The sequence below is a fragment of the Thermobia domestica genome, chromosome 9 (assembly GCF_964235325.1).
Source record: "Thermobia domestica chromosome 9, izTheDome1.hap1.1, whole genome shotgun sequence".
Taxonomy (NCBI): Eukaryota; Metazoa; Arthropoda; class Insecta; order Zygentoma; family Lepismatidae; genus Thermobia; species Thermobia domestica.
Genome location: NC_137462.1, coordinates 195,861,073 through 195,878,784, shown reverse-complemented (window position 1 = coordinate 195,878,784; position 17,712 = coordinate 195,861,073). Strand labels below are relative to the sequence as shown.

General features: G+C 35.6%; 1 protein-coding gene and 1 long non-coding RNA gene across 9 annotated transcripts in view; one reads left to right on the top strand and one right to left on the bottom strand.

The window, feature by feature from the left end:
* Positions 1–17,712, top strand: part of LOC145660520 (serologically defined colon cancer antigen 8 homolog) — a 540,216-nt gene that overhangs the window by 428,359 nt on the left and 94,145 nt on the right. The gene's annotated exons all lie outside the window — the stretch shown is intronic.
* On the bottom strand, positions 678–7,133 carry LOC145660521 (uncharacterized). The gene is made up of 3 exons (XR_014126819.1): positions 6,616–7,133; positions 3,618–3,823; positions 678–981 (listed from the first exon to the last, which is right to left on the bottom strand). It is a non-coding gene; the product is annotated as an uncharacterized LOC145660521 (long non-coding RNA).

The following is a 17,712-nucleotide window of genomic DNA, read 5'->3' as shown; positions in this document are numbered from 1 at the left end:
TAATGCGTTACTTGTGTTACTTTCAAAGTAGGGTAACAGTTACTTTTCTGGGGCAAGTAACGCGTTACATTTTCACAAGTAACTTACCCAACACTGTTACAAAGTAAAGACAGCTGTATCGTAAATGTGATTTGTTTCATTAATGAAGCGTATATTCAATAGCTAATAAACTTGCTTTTTTTGACACATCATTCCTTTAAATTTGATTTTAATTTTAATTTTTTTCTTTTTGAGAATGCAATTTTGAACATTTTTTTATTCATAAATTGGTGTTAATGTTTCCGGTCGGAACTCATGCGCTTTGGGAATTCTACAAGGGTCTGTTAAACTGTAAATCCATATCTCATATCACCTTGGTGCTGAAGAGAAGTCTTGCAGTTACCTTCTTTTGGCTAAATAAAGATTAAACAAATATAATTAAAAAAAATCGTAAATAAGAAGGAGAACAATAACAAGGAATACACGATCACATTATTGTGCACCTCCAGCTTAATAGAGATTAGCACTAAGCACCTGTACCTTCACTTAGACCTATTCCGGAGAGAAATTTTGCATTAACAGCAAAATCAGTTGTTTCGACACAGGAAAAATAACCAATATTATACAGCACAAGGCATTATGTGGTATCTGAATTGAAACAAATAAATACAGTTTTTATGTATAAAATTCTTTATGGCACAATTAAACTTTACAGTTCAGTCTGATTTTCAAAAATCTAACATATTTTGGTGTGTCTGAGAGTACCAAAGTGTGTACTAAATCCTCAGTACACAAATGTCTTTAGAGTCATAATAGCGCATGACGGACAACTCTCATTTCAAATTTTAATTGAAATGCTGATTCTAAATTATGTAGAAAAGTCACTGATATCTTTCAGAAATGTTACTTAAATATTTTTTTGTCCATTGATAACTTTTCCAGGCCCCTGTACAATAAGGGGCTTTTAACTCCTTCCCACAAAGGTAGGTTTCACGAGAGATCCTGTAAGATAGAAGTGAAGCGACTTCTTAATAAAATATAATTACATACACAGGATATCATGCTAGGTTGTAATTGCAACTTATTATAATTGTAATAAACAGAAAAATATTTCTTGTTGGCAAATTCAGAGTTAAATTTAATTATACCTAGATAAATGATTCATCCATTATACGAGGGAAAACCAGAAAGTTCTTATCGTCACCGTGTGTTAGAAATTTAAAAAATTGCACAATGATAGGTTGGCATCTCACTAATGTGTGCAAATTTATCTTTACAGGCCCTGTTGAATTTATGTTACAGCCAGAAAACCAGGCGATGGTAGCATGTTGGACATAATCAAAAAAAAAAAAAAAAAAATGTACAAACAACACGTGAAGAGCATGTGGGGACGAATGCCCATCTTATGGTACAGTGAAACATTGGAAGAATGGATTCAAATTTAGTCGCGCAAGTTTATACAGAATAATCCAAGAAAAAATCGTCCCTCATCATCTACAGACTTAAATGTGGTGGCAAAAGTTAGGCTACTATGTTTGAAGATAGGCATGTGACTCCTGATTGTTTAGCTAGCTAAGTAAGCATTAGTGGGACTCCGTTTATACCATATTACGTGGCAGTCTGCATATAAACAAAGTGACAGCAAGATGAGTTCCCCGATTGTCCTTACCCGTTATTGTTGACACCTTTTAAGAAACAGCAATATGTTCAATGTTACTTACAAAAAGGAGCTACAAATACAGGAACCTCGTTCAAAAGTTACAGGATGCTATCAAAGCAAAGAGATAGTTTGTTCTCGAAAGGTGTGTTGCTGCTAACGAGCAATACACAGGCAAACCGAGCAGAAGTTTTTGAGTCTTTGCCTCATCTGCCATATTTGCTTGATCTGGCTCCGTCTGATTACATTCTCTTCTCTAATATGAAGAAACATTTGCAGATTAGATGTTTTGCAGATGATGATGAGGTCATTAATGCAATGGAGACCTGGTTTCCCTCCAACTCCTAAGATTTCTGTGTAGATGGTATAAACAGACTGAAGTGAGAAACGTTAGACTATATGAGATAAATATATAGCGAAGGAAGCATCAGTGGATCAAATTGCATATCCATAGCTCATCTCTATGATGATGAGGGTAAGAACTTCTTAGCCTCCCCTCGCAAAGTTGAGTTAATGCATTTTTTTTAATAAAATGAAACTTTTATGATTGATTATGCCATAATGTTATTTTCATTTCTAATTTACAAATTAAGTGCGCTTTTCAGATATCGCAAAGAAGTACCATTTGCCATGTGAATGTTATGTTGATTTTCACAGAAATACGAAACATTTTTATTTCTAACTTAACTAAATAGAGGAATATGAACTTAGTAATAGAGAGAGAGAGAGATCAAATTACAATAGACAATACAATTATATTTTTCTAATTATATCCTCAAAACTGCTAAGAGATTTCAATGCAGTGCCATAATTTATCTCAATATTGATAAACAGTAAAATTAAAATAAAGAAAAATAACATTTTATCCCTTTGATTTCTAATGTGATCCGATTTTAAGATATATTTCAATGGTATGCTGTTTATTTAGAGGAAAATAATGGAAGTAAAGTATTTTATGTTGTTATGTATGTAGATGAAAGTGTTCTGTTTACTTATAAACTGAATGAGTACTTCAATATTAAAATCATTACGTCGTAATGAGCTATTCAGTTAATTTATTTCATTATAATTCCATATTTTCGATAACTCTTTTTTAATCAAGAAAACATTATTATAGTTAAATCAACAGAATACATTGGATATCAAGTACTAAGATGAACTTTAATGATGAAAATAAATAGAATAAAATCGCAAGATTTGAAATATTCTATAAAAATTTTAGTTATTCATGCATTCCATTATTTTTCTACTTGCTATTATCATATTATGTGTACTTCATTATTGAATGGTGGGCAATCAAAGTTACTTGAAAAAAATAGAATATAATTTATTTGGAAATTCTGCACGTAAACTGTATGACTAGTCCTTTTTTCACACCTGTACGATGACTAATTGTAGTACTCTTACTTTTGGAGTGGGAGTTAGAACTGTGCTCTCGCTATGTGAAAGTTAAGGTGTTTAAACACCACATATATGTGGTTAGTTGGATTACTATTATTTCTTTCCTCTTCTAACGAAGATAAATTAACATGCTGGCGATCGCTAAAGTTGAATCTTAACATTTATAGTGAAATTGGACTCTCCCGAAATTACATTTGGACTACTAAACAACGGGTAACTTAACTGGTTACTAAGATAACTGCCGAAATATTAACAGTATATAATGATCACGCCGTTCATTTCTTTCAGAAATTGTTTCATTATTTAGTTACATTTATTAATGTGTCATACACTCTACCAGACATGATTGCGAATTATTGATAAGTTTTCTCATTTTATATTTAAAACGGAGAATTAAAAAAAAAAATACTTTTGATAGAACGTAAATATTTTAACTTTCGAACCGAACTTTAGACCCTACAGTGGGCTGAGAGTATGTAATTGTATTAATTTCACAAAGATAGAAATATCATGAATCAGTTTGGCTTACTTTATTTAAAATTAAAAAAAAAAAAAAGTTCTAAGATTAAAATAAACGTACCGTATCCTTTATTAGTTAGCAGCAATGATTAGGCCTTTCATCACAGCATTTTTGGAGCCGATTACAGCACCATACTTTTGATTCTTCAGATTGATTGGAGCACATTCTGCAGGGCATGTGTGCGGCTGCAAATTCTAATAAAATCAGCAATACAAGAAATGTAACGACAGCTGCAAATTTCATCATTGTAATATCTGCCTGCAAATCTGAAAAATTAAAGAACGTAGTTAAAACTAATCTAGTAGTTATATTGGGAAGAGGAGGCAATCGTGAATTTTCTTTCGTTTACAAGCATGTTATAGAGAACTACAGCATTCCTACTCCTGTGTTAGTTGAATCGTTCTGTGACTTTTCGCTTTACAGGATGGCTCACTTATAAGGCGTTAATGTGGTTGATTTTTTTTTTTTTTTTTTTAATGAAAATGCGGCTCTTTTGTAACTACTGTCTGTGGCTGTATTTCAAAAAAAAAAAAAAAAAAAAGTTAGGAAATATCGTAGGTAACTTATATTATTTTTGAAATCCCAACTAAAAATGGCTGGTAAATCATACACTTTACATTGAGTTAAACGCTACTACGCAGATAAACACATTAAGGCTAGTTGTACTCTAGTTTCTTTTATTCTTTAATTCACTTTCTTTTGAGCCTGCTCTAATAACGACCCATATATCCATTTACACACGTTAAACATAAACAACATTCAAGACTGCGCTTTACTATGCAATTCTCATGATCTAAAAACGAAAACAGCATAAAATACTTTCATAAAATATTTATCTCACAATTCCTAAGACGATATGCGCAGACTGATTTATACGGTATAATCACTAGAATTCCAAAACACTCTTGTATTGGGAAAATAGCTAAACCTAAACATTTTTTTTTTTTATTTAAGTACCATTTATTTATCAATCTTTTTCTTTTCTTATTCTTCAGTTTTTTTTTCTTTGCTTGTGTAACATATATATTAAGATCACGTTAGTGGACCTTATAAGATTGTAATTTTAGCATCTACTATGTGTACGCAGGCCCGTACGTAGGTAAGTGTTATTCTGTACTCGAGCACAGGGCGGCAGAATTTAGGGGGCGACAATTTTTTTTAAGATTCACAAAAAAGTATTATTTAAAACTAGCAACCAGCAGAGTCCCGCACAAGCGCGAGAAAATATGTTAATGTGTTTAATTCGCTCTAATTACAGTAGTTACTAATTAGCTAGCTTATCTGATTACTTTTAAAAAGTCGTCCTCTCCCACCTCCACCCCAAGGGGTAAGGATGTACTTGAACATCATGAAAACTGATACAGTTAAACTCAATGACCTCGAAAATTATTGATTCAACACTAATATCTGTCGTTTTCGATTACTTTTAAAATCTCGCCTCCTCCCTGAGGAGTGGAGTATGACCTTGAAGTTGAATTGGATTAAAACTGTCATTATTCATCTCAGCGACCCCAAAAACTGCGAATTCAACTATAATATTGATCTTTTTTTTTTTTTTTTTTTTGGAGGGGGTGGATTTTGTGTGGGGGCGGCAAATTATTTAGAGTACAGGGGCGCACAATATTTAAATAAGGGCCTATGTGTATGTATAGGCCTATTACTGCACACGAAAGCAGATTTTTGAATTACGTTCTTTGCAATAGACAGCTAGAGCCACTATCTCGGCCAAGTTCATTAATGAAATCAATCGGTTAACATCTTCACATGTAACGGTGGCTATGAAAATATATATGCTGAGTTTAGAATTTTTTAAAGTTAAAATATATTTTTTAGGTTAAAAGCGCTTTTGAAGTCAACACTTTTTTTTCTTTTTTTGTTAAATCTCAAAAATTATTGAAGTTAAAACCTCACATACTTGAAATATGCGAAGATATCTGAAGTCTAGAAGAAGTCTAGAGTGTTATGGATGTTTAAATTGATGCCAAAAACATATGCATCTCAGGTGTTAAAGAATTTTTGATTAAACCTCACATACTTAGGGTATGAGAGGGTATATACATCACATACTTGGGATTTGAGAGAGTATAAATAATCTAGAGAGTTTGGCATCAGTTTAACCTCAAATACGAGAGTTTTTGGTTAAACCAGAGATATGGCCCTGGAAGGAGTGATTTCCCGCCATTCCTAAAATCGCCATTGGTTATAAACCACGATACTATTCTAATCTGAACTGGCAATTCATACAGCAGTGATACATTTTAAATTGGATTACCTTGAGACAAGTGGGATAGTGGAATCAATAACATAATTGATATAATTTTTGAAAGAAAGACCTTTTCAAGCTCAATTGTTGGCGTTCTCGACTATAGTTTGAAAAATTATGGTTCGATTCCCGATATCTTTGATTCGAGACCACTTTAAGTTATATAAGCACGTCTCATATGGCCCTATGTAGGTTGCTGAGAAGTAATGTTAATCGCTATACTGTACAAATGGTCAATGTTGGAAGAAAGTCCTTGATTCTATTCGAGGTCATTTGAGGCAAGATTATGTCTAGATTTTCTCGAGACTCTCCCATTTCCCCCAACTCCGTATTTCACAAGTTCGTTCCATTATCATTCACTTGCATTAATTATCCCTCACATTTAACTTTAGAATGTAGAACGTTAAACGCAGTGGCGTATTCAAAGGTTTTTTTAAGACGCTAACCCAGGAGCAAGATATTACGGGAAAATATGCGTTTAGTGTATTAAGATACATCCAAAACTCCTGCGTATCCTGAAATTATATGAAATTGCGTGCTTGAATCCTCTCCTTAATGAAATTCTGTGTATGCCGCTGGTTAAACGTAATATTTCTTTCTGTAAGAAGAATTAGCAAATATTTTTCACATATTAATACTTGAGGCTTTATAATAGGCACAAATTCATAAACTGTAATCTTTGATGGTTAATATCATTCTGTGCCAAAATATTGTCACTTTTTAACATACATAAGATAACATACTTCATTATAATAACTGTAATATTTACCCATAGGATAGTAATAAATGACTTACCTGTTCTAGATACAGTAATTGAAGCTACGACCTTCAGTCAACCTATTTATATTGAACTGATGTCCTTGCATGTATCTCGACAGCTATTCTTTGGTTGTCTAAGAATCTGGCTGATATTTGACTGGAGTCACTGTAACACGTGTTTTATAAAAAGAATAACGTGCGAAGTTATAATGAGCATAAATATTCAGAAGAACTCACTAAATAGAAGGCGTAAAATTAGCATCTCCTGACGCGGAAGACAAACTTGAACAAAACAACATTCGACGTGTCAATATATAGCTGCAAAGAAAATTAACTACCAAATAATAATTTGTGTGTAAACTTCTTAAAGAGCAATTAATTCTCCGCTTGTAAATAGAAATTCATGACTTATATATTATTTTTGGTTTCAAATTATAGTATGTTTCATTCTATTTAGGATCATAGGTGATTTTCCATCCAACTTTATTTAGTGTCATATGTAATTTTCCATCTGATGCTTACTCACAAGTTAATTCTAACAATACAAAATATACCGCTACTGCGTCATAGTAACTTCCATGAATGAGTTAAAACGTTCAGTGAACTCATTACAACGGATGACGTCTGCAACTCAAGGTACTACTTAATAGACGTGCTCTTCCGCAATAAACCTGGAACTCCGCGTCTAAAGTAATACATTATGTAACTTAATAATAATAATAATAATAATAATAATTCATCAAGTCAATTAAATTGTATTAAATACTAACTGCAGTCCCCGTTCTTCGCACTTGCACAGTGGGTTTATGGAAAATATTTGAATGGTATCTTTGAACCCTCTTTCCTCCCATGGAATAATTATCCACTCCATTATGCATTTCAATGAAAGAATAATGAAAATGCTCAAAAGATATTTTTTTTTTTTTTTTACAAAGGGCATCTCCAGTAACTCCCTACTTTCTTGACCGGTGAGTACCATGGTTGATATAGATATGTAGAGAACCGGTATAGATATGTAGGTCACGAATACGTTGGTCTCGATGTCACAAAGTAAGGTGTGTTCGGACAGGAGTCGAAAACAGATTGCCAGTGCCGACAGTGTTGTGGTCACTTCTCGGATCACCGTGCGCCACTGGAGAGGCTTCCGGTGGTGATCTTTGGGTCTATCCTCATCTCCTGACTACTGCGTAATTCCATGCCGCGCACTATGCATCAAACCACAGATATTCAGCAAGATTCTCACAAGAAGTGACGAGAACCGGCGCAGAAACATCGGGCTGTTTACTTGTGGGAGCGCGTACCTCCAGTCACCGACGGGCCCCTCGGAAAATGTGGGTATCGAGAGAACGTGCAGACACGCTAGTTTCCGAATTTGCAAACCCCGATGTCTGAGCAGTGCCAGGGCCCGAAACAAACAGACACTGCTGATCACTCTTGGCTATTTCGACCTATTTGTCAAATGAGCTTGGTTTGTGTGTGCCTGTGTGTGTGTGTGTCAGGGAACAAATTGAACTGTCTCCCCTCCATAACACACTCCTAGCTACGGGCCTGCTGGCTATCACAACTAAGCCCAAGAATGGATTCCAACTGGAACCAAACCAAGCTCAGCTGACGCAGTAACGGTAGCGTGACCTACAGAGCCTACTGGTTCTCTACATACCTATATCGACCCTGGTACTCACCAGTCAAGAAAGTACGAAGTCAGCAATGCATCGGATAGAGATGCTCTTTTAACTCTCCTTAGGACACGACATTCAGTCAATGTAACATGATAAAAACCCAGCTTGACGTAAGTACTATGTTCCAAAGTTCATTCCAAACGATGGCATCACAAACAATAAACAACGTGAGACGAACAAGTTCTGTCTCTCACATTACTTGTTTCTCTGTTGCAGTCTGAAGTTGTAGATTTGTTACTTCCGGTTTCAATATTCAATTTTAATAGTTTAGAAGTGTACCGTAGATTCACAAATGTGAAATGAAGCTAACTTATTTTCAATATCTGTTCCTATACTATAAAATTCGTCTGATGTGCTCTTAATCATGCTAAAACAAAAAAACAACCAGATTATTGAAATTGTCTATTATCTCCTCCTTTGATAAATAATATAGGACTCTTTTAGTGTTCCTATATATTTTTTGTTTGAAAAGGAGGAATTTTTATGTGGGCTTGTCACTTTTCGAAAATAAGGTACGTGAGATGTTGACGTAGTTCAATATGTATATCGGGTTTAGAGTTAAACCAATATAGTATAGTTAAAATCAGTTTTTGACGTAAAATCGCACAACGTATAATTCCTCCATGAGTATGTTCTTAGTGTCTTCGACGCGAAAGACCCAGATTCAATCTCCAGTGGGAGCTCATAGTCGCATCCTATATATAACCACTTCCGTAAGAAATTTACAATTTAAATTTCAGTGTTATTGCATAATGCGAACTTAGCAATAGCTTCCTTTCAATGAATACCTGCACATAATCATTTGATAATATTTTGACTAAACAACAAAACACACTCGGCTCTGCGGTGACTCAATGGTAAGTTTCCTAAGTTTCTTTTTCTTTGTTTTGAAATAACAAGAAAGTGTAAATAAGGGACTATGTCAAAACATAAAGAAGTACACTAGCATTTGTGGAGCAAAACTGGAAAGAGAGATCCCGAATTCGATTCCAGGCGGGAGCTCATGTAGTTTGGAACCCCTGTTAAGCTGTAGATCCATATGTCCTATAGCTCGATCTTGAAGGGGATGCTAAAATCCAACAAAACAGACAATAATGTGATTTCTAATTAGGAATAGTAATATTACAAACAAGCAAATAGGCAAATCTATTCACTAGATATTACGTTTCTTAAGACCTCAGACTTGCTTGCTACCGCTGGCAGTCCGTGGATTTATGCTTGACTTGTACCCTGGCATAAGCGTACTTTACGTGCACGTAGTTTCAGATTCAATATCGTACAGAAGAAGGATGGTCAAAATTATCCGAAATCCGAATTTCTAAAAAAATAGTTTCCGGAATAGGAACTTTCACTTTCCGAATTTCGAAAAAATCCGGAATTCAAAGAAATCCGATTTCGGAAATTCGATTTTTCCGAATTCCGGAAATTTTCCGATTTTACTTTCCGGATTTCGGAAAGTAAAAATTCCGAAATTGGCCATCCCTAGTACAGATAGTATAGTCTCAATCAAAATCCTAATTGTAATTCCGATCTCATTTTAATAAGGGTTCCCGTCTCATGTAACCTTAGCACTGAAATGGAACGCTAAACTCTAATCAATGGAGTTCCTTCCTTGTCTTAGGTCCACTATTTCTTTCATATTCTACACATGTGTTTCTTAACTTACAGAGGATAACCTTGGGACGTGAAACCCAATAAAAGAAACGTTGAAGTGGTTGGGAAGTCTGGAGATTTTGCGTTCTGTTACAATATAAGCCTACGAGTCAACCAATCTATACTTTATACTTTATTTCATCCTTTCTTGATAAGAATGAAGCACTAAATGTACTTCAGTCAACTAACCTTCACTCTAGTCTAGGGTGACCAAATCGTCAACTAGAAAAAACGGGACATTTGGATAGGTTGCTCCTCTAAATATATAGGCTATATTTGCCTCTCCGTTCTCTCTCCCTCTTTCTCTCTCTCTCACACACACAAAAAAGGGCAAATTTACATTTTCTCATTTTAAAACCTATTGAAAAGGTCGTGGAATTAACTATCAGCAGCTAACAAAAAATGAAATTTTGAAAACATTACTAAAAATATATGAAACATTCATCAATATCTGTCAATTAACAAAATCTGTCACCGGCAGAATTTATAACAAACTACTTTGAGCATCGGATTCCAACTCCCTTTATTTGCTTTTTCTTACTTTTAAACATTATTTCACTTACAACTAGTTTTCCTTTTACTTTCACTTTTATAGTTCTATACTTCTGTTTACCTTTCGTAAAAGATAGTATGTTACATCTTAATTAAATCACAGAAACACTGTACTGTACTGATGACAGCGCCTCAGCCTTCCACCGCCCAAAACAGAAACAGTTTGTTTTTCGTAAGACTTAAGCTTCTTACACTGTCGTCTGCGCAGTGGGAGTCTTGGAGGGGTAGACCTAGGAGGGAAAACAGTGCAGCCACCACCACATCCAATATCGCAAACGTCGTAATGACGCTGCTCAGTAATTAGACATATTCCAATATAATCACATAGCTTAGAAAATAATAACATAAATTAGGAAATTTTAGATAAGAAAGTTTTTTTGTACCCAATGTACGTAAATACGGGATATTTTGGCGTCCCGGGAACATTTTCAGGGACACCGGGAATGGTAGTGAAAAAACGGGACTCCCGTTTTTACGGGACGGTTGGTCACCCTACTGTAGTCACATATTTAGAGTAAATTGTCAGGGTGTCTTCAAGGATCTTTATATTCAGAATGCGCCGCACGTCGTCTTGGCCACTAGAACATCGAGTCGCATTACTTCAGTTCAAAACAGTTCGGTGCATTTCAATTTGCAGTGCACGTGTTTTCGTTTCACTGCAGTTTTGTCTTTTATTCTGATTGTTTGCGTTTGTTCATTATGAGCAGCCTTGGTATTTTAAACTAATGCGTTTTAACTTCTAATTAATGCTTCAGTGCTAATAGTTTGACTATTTTTTCAATGTCGCGTTCTTTGTTTGCAGAGGGTTAGTATACGTAGTTTATGAAAAGTAGGAGTAAAAGAGGCGTTTCATGTAAATTCAATTAGATATGAGTTTTACAATGTGCTGTAGTAAATGTAAAGCAGACAAAATTGGTCGGTGACTTTTCAGAGGAAATACATTTCTATATATGATATAATTTTTGTCTATTTATTTCGTTGTTTTATAAATGTATATAATTTTCATTTTCCTTGATTTTATTTCTTTTAATTGCTTTTGGTTTCATGTACAAAATGCCCATAGCTTGATAAGTTGCTTCGTCCCAAAGAAGTGTTTTTTAAGGTTCGACCTAAGTATTATTTGGCCGGGTGTTGAACGTAGAATGGTATAATGGACAGAAAAGTGTGCTATCGCATCCTATTTGTTGCCATGGCAGTTCCATTCTTCCCTATATAGTGCAATTTTACGAAGACTAAATATAATTCTCTTGTATATACCTGTGGGTGTTTAGTTTTAGCAGAGAGTGGGCTACTTTCTTCTGTCTTTCGTTGATGTCTTGCCTCGCTCCGACATTCCCCATCTCAGGAAAATTTCTTGCATATTTTTAATTCGATTTCTACGTTGTCTTCCCTTTGGTCGTCTCGTTCCTAATCCTTCTGATCTAGCCTTCCATACATAAACTATAATGTCTGAACCGTTAAAGTCGATTTTCCTCTGTTCCTTGTTGCAATAGTTGAACGTTGAATGTATTTCGTATAGTCTGATATCTGATTTTCTTTCCACAAGCTTCCCCTACGACCCATTTTTAAGTATTTTAATTCTGCTGTTTATCCATCTGCTGTTCATCTAGAAGAAGATTTTGTAGTTGTTTCGATAGCCATGCGTGTTAAGTTATTTAATTTGTGGGGATTCAATAGTTTTCAACCTAGTTCAAATCCCACTGGGTAATTTTACTTATATATATTTTGTAAATTTTCAGTTATTCTTGCCCTACAATTTTATAGTATATACGAGGGTAATTACCAACTTTCTAACCTATCCAGAAATAAGAAGTTGCACAGGCGTAAAACCTTTTCTACATATCCCAATGTGATTCCTCCTTAGTGCAATTCACTTCATAAATTGATCATAAACCTGAAAATAAATCCAGAGTTCTAGTGTTCAGGAAGTCACTGTCAGCCCTAATAACTCCTTCATCATTACTAGAACATAGTTTATTTTCATTATTATTATTATTATTATTATTATTATTATTATTATTATTATTATTATTATTATTATTATTATTATTATTATTATTATTATTATTATTATTATTATTATTATTATTGAGCTAGGTAACGTAAAGGTTTGAAAGTACTGAATTTGGTGAGACAACATTTTGTTTCTTCGAATTTTGTTGTTACACCTATGAACTTGCTTTCTGGCTCAGTATTGTTGAAGGGGCACCGGGGCGAAGTTCATCATCAACGAACGTCTGACACGTTTGGAAATCTGCAACTCAGTTTCTCACAGTAGCAGTAGAAGTTCCTCAACGATTGACATAGATCAAAGTGGAATTTGGGGGGTCGTATCCTTCTTGTAGAGATATCTCAATAACAACCCGGTTTCTCGCCCACTGTTCCGTGGTCATGCCCATTCACAGGGCCATGCTTGATTTGCGGGGTTGGGGCAAAAATAAACTGTAAGACCAATGATATAGGTGAGAATTCTGTATCCATCATGAATAATTCTTGTGCTATCTTGAACTATCTATATCAATTACAATGATATTTCATTAAATCTGTAACACAAATGGACGGTAATAATAACATCCACTCCATGACATTACAATATATAAATGTAACCAAGAAAGTTCTGTCGCTTTTTCACCCACCACCTTCGAACATCGATATGTCACCTAAGACATACCTAGAAGATCAAAAATAGTCCACGTCAGGATCGACGACCTTCTGCCAACGTTCTGTAAGACCATGAACTCCATCGCGGTAAAACTTGGTAGGCCATGAAACGAAAAACTTAAGGCCAAGTGCATTTCCCACCTCTATTAAAGATTTAAATTGGCGTCCTCGAAAGTGATTGTCCAAGGAATGGAATAGGTGATAATCGGACGGTGCAATGTCCGAAGAGTGTGGCGGATGCAATAGTGTTTGCCTTTTAAGGCGTAGAATAGTGTCCCGGACATCTTAGCCATGTGAGGCTTAGTGTTGTTCTATAACAGAAGACCCCTTTTCGATTCAGAAGTACTGGCTCCAGAGTTTTAAGTTTTTCTTGAACACAGCACAACTGCTGACAGTACACAGTTGTATTGATGCTCTGACCAGCTGGTAGCAGTTCCCAATGCATGATGCCGCGAGCAACCCACTAAACACACAGGAGGACCTTCTTCTGGTGAAGTGCTGGTTTCGCCTGTTTTGGAACCGGTTCATGGGATGCTAACCAATGATGACAGCGCCGTGGAGCTTCCTACAGGACTCTCTTCTCATCACAGGTCAACACCCTGTCCAGAAATGGCTCCTTTCTCAGACGAGACAGCAAAGAAACACAGGTATCTGCTTGCATTACCTTCTGGCCCGGAGTCAAATCATGCGGGACCCATCGACCCAACTTGTAGTGCTTCTCAAGTTGATGCAGGCTCTGCCGAATGGTTTCTCCACTCACACTGAATTTGTAGTCCCAGTTCCTCGCATGTCTGGCCACTGTTCGCCTCAATTGCTGCCTGAAAGTCTTCATTTTTTATATGTGTTGGTCTTCCGGCACGTGGCGCGTCTTCGAGTGTTTCGTCACTGTCCTTAAACTTGTTAAACCAGCACTGCACTGTCCACGTAGTCACGACACTCTTATCAAAGGCATAACTTCCACCCCGCTGCAGTGGCGTTTGACCCCAGTTTGAACTCGTACAGCATACACGTCCTTATGACGCTCTGTAGAGGTCCCATGTTCACATGTCCTTACGCAAGTCCTGATGTAACTGAACTGCCACAACCAGGTAGTATGTTGGATATACCCACACCAACAACTGACCTCCGCCTTATCTCTATTCGCATTCAACTCACAGTGTGAGGGCCAATTGAACACAGACCTCCACAAAAATGCGGCAGAACACTCTTGGTTACCTTTATAATACTTTGTATATGATAAACAGCATTCACTACCTTTTACATGACACCAGATCAATTTGAATTAAAATAAAATAGATATATGAACTCAGTATCGTCGGAATAGATTCTATTTTCGCCTGTATTTTTATAGAAAAACTGAAAGCTTTAGATATCTATATAATTTCTGGTTTCAATCCTGATCCTCTTGAATCAAAAACTGTAATAGATAGAGAAAATTCATCTCGTATGGATTCAGCGTATGAAGAGCAAGTTCCATTTTTGACCATATCCGTCTATTGCAACCGGAAGCTATAGATTACCATTTACGATTTGATTAAAGCCTATAGTTCCAAAATGTGCCGTTGTTTCACAATACGCAACGGAATTCATTTGTTCATTAAAAGTTTAAAAAAAAAAATGAACTGGACAATAATTTTCATTTAGTACCAATAGGGCTTGAAAATATTTCTCATTTTACACGTAGCAGATTTCTAAAAAAACGATTATTTATTTCCATTACCACTACTACTGCTTTTATAATCACACTGTACTGCTTATTTAACCCAAGATGATCTAACCTTAAAAGAAAGGAACTTCTCGTGGTCATCGTCTTTTTAAGTACAGCAATTCATCCAAATCCTACATCAATTCGTATTTGTGGATTTCTTCGTTATTTCACTTCGAATAGAAATCAGTCCATTCAAGCGTTGTTGCTCTGTTTATGTTCTTAAGTATTTATTGCTATGATTATTATCTTTAAAAACCGTTCCCTATATGCACCTGTAAAGAAATGGTGAGGAGAATGCAATAAGCTGCTGTTGTATGATATTAGGATAAGAGTCTATAACATCAGTAACAAACGCTGTACCGTTCAATACGATAATAATTGGACCTATCCCTCCAGTCTTAATGCTAACATAAAAAGCTATCGGTGAATCCACTTGCAAAAACCCTTTTATTCCCAACGTTGTTTTATTGAATATAGGACAACCAGATTTGGAGTTCAATAATTTACAAATTATTTCTAGTACACATGAATTTTCTAACAGATGTTCGCAGTGTTAAAGTTTAAATTGGATATGCATCACAATTATCTTTAACGTAAGCTTGTTAGCGTCATTAATACGTTTTACGATGTTAATGGTAGCACTTGTAAAAGTGCCTTAGAGAATGATGCTTCATCATTTTAAATATTTTTATTTATAAGAATGAATCAGAAAGAGGAAATTGTTACTTTTCTTAAACAAGCTCTCTCTTCCTATGGCGTTCTACCCAAAAAGCGCGGGGTCTGGGGCGAATGTTCCCTTAATCCACCCACGGGATGGCTCTGCCTAGTCAAATTCAAAGCTTTCAGAACCTGTAAAACAATATTCCACAGATTCAACTAATTCAATATTAGACATCAGCTCTTCCAAGAAAGATAGTCAAAGACTGCAAACAATTTCGTTTAGCGGCGTCCTAGAAATCAAGTAGGTTCTTTTCTTTATTATATTAGATCTTCCTGCAGAGTCCTTAATGTATCAAGAATACGGGCATCCTTGGCAAATGCGTTAAGAGTGTACCTCTTGTAGAACATGTAGTGGTTTGGTTCAAATTTTAAAAATAAGCGAACATTAGTTATAATTAACAAATTCTTTGTGTCAGAAATATTGATTATAACTTTATAATTACACCATTAAATAATACATGGTGTCTATTAAAACTTGTTAAGAAGCACTAAAGAATAGCAACACAAAGTTCACGAACTACTGATTTAAACTGAAATAGGACTTCAGCAATGACTGTCGGACTGAAACGTTAGAAAGATGAAGAACTCACTGGTTGGTAAAACGTCCGCATACTTAAAAATGAAGGAGAATCAGTGTGCGAATTGAATATTTTCACATGGAGAGTGAATTCACCCATATAAGCTCAGTTATCATATGCCATCACAAACCAGCGGAAAAGTTTTTAAAAAAATAAGTAAAAGCACCCTTTGGGATTCGAACTAGGTTTTAAAAATTTGAGTTGAGTTGATTTTGAGTTTAACATCCCTTTCAGCAGCGAGGCTAGATTAGGGGTGTTCGATAAGGCTGAAGACCTATCGAACTTCGGGAGTGAAAATTTATCGAGTTGTCATCGGTTACTCGAAACCGTTCGAGTATCTGAAATTATCGAAGTTTTGGGTATTATCGAAATTTCGAGTATTATCGAAGTTTCGGGTACGACATTTCGAGTATTATCGAAGTTTCGGGTATTATCAAAAGTAGTGATGAACAGTTCGGTTCTTTCACCTCTCCAATGATTTCTTCTTGCAACCAAACTAGTCAAACAACTTTTTTCATCTGATAAGTTATTGCAAAGTTGTATTTGTCGAAATCATATGTAAAATTATTTTTCTGCCTGCCCCGTTATTGGCGCAATCGGCAAAGTGACTATTAGTAGACTAACGTTGTCTTGGATTCCAATTCCATTCGGGTGATGCATGTTTTCTCTTCCTCTTTCTCTCTTCTGACAGACTGCTTAAACCTTGTACAGATCTGTGGGGGAAAAACTTTTCCTTCACTACATTGCTAAGGAGAGAAGTTATAAAATGAACACTCTGCATATATGTAATACATATTATATACAACTATGATAACCTCGAATACATCGTTTCTTTCGAACACTCCGATAATCCCGAACTTTTCAATATTCAAGTGACTCGACAAATGCGATCATATTTCTGTATTTGCTGCTTTCAAACAATTCGAGATTCTCGAACAGTTCGAGTGTCTCGAAGTTGTCTAATGTTTCTTACGTTTCGGGAGTTTCAAACATTTCGGGAGTCTCTAAAGTTCGATAATTCGATAAAATTAAAATTCTTTATCGATGAAACGGTTTTGAAATGTTATCGAATTGTTATCGATTACTCGATTATCGGAACAGCCCTAGGCTAGATGAAACGGGACCTATTGATTAACGTGGAATCCGAACCACATGAGCTCCCGCCGGGAATCGAACTCGGGTCTCCCACACCAAAGGCGCGTACGCTAACCTCTTAGCCACGAAGGAGCTCGTAAAAATGTTGAATCCCAACATAAAGAAAGGACTAAACACGCTTGGCTATCACAACAGCGAAACTACCTTTCAGTTGTATTGATAGCGAGGGATCTCCTTACCCTACTTTTTTTTTTTTTTTTTTAACGACTTTCTTTAGTTAAAAATCATGTGTGTTTTCTTTAACTAAACAAAGTTTTTTGCATTTGCCAAGGTACTATTTTACTCTGAAATTGGCATTGCACTAAGTAATGGAATAGGACCTGAATATTTTAAACAGCAGGCGACAAGGTATTTGGAAGGATTTACTACTATTTCTTCCTTATGACTTCCCTTCCTATTGCTTCGAGTGCGTTGTTACCAAACTCAG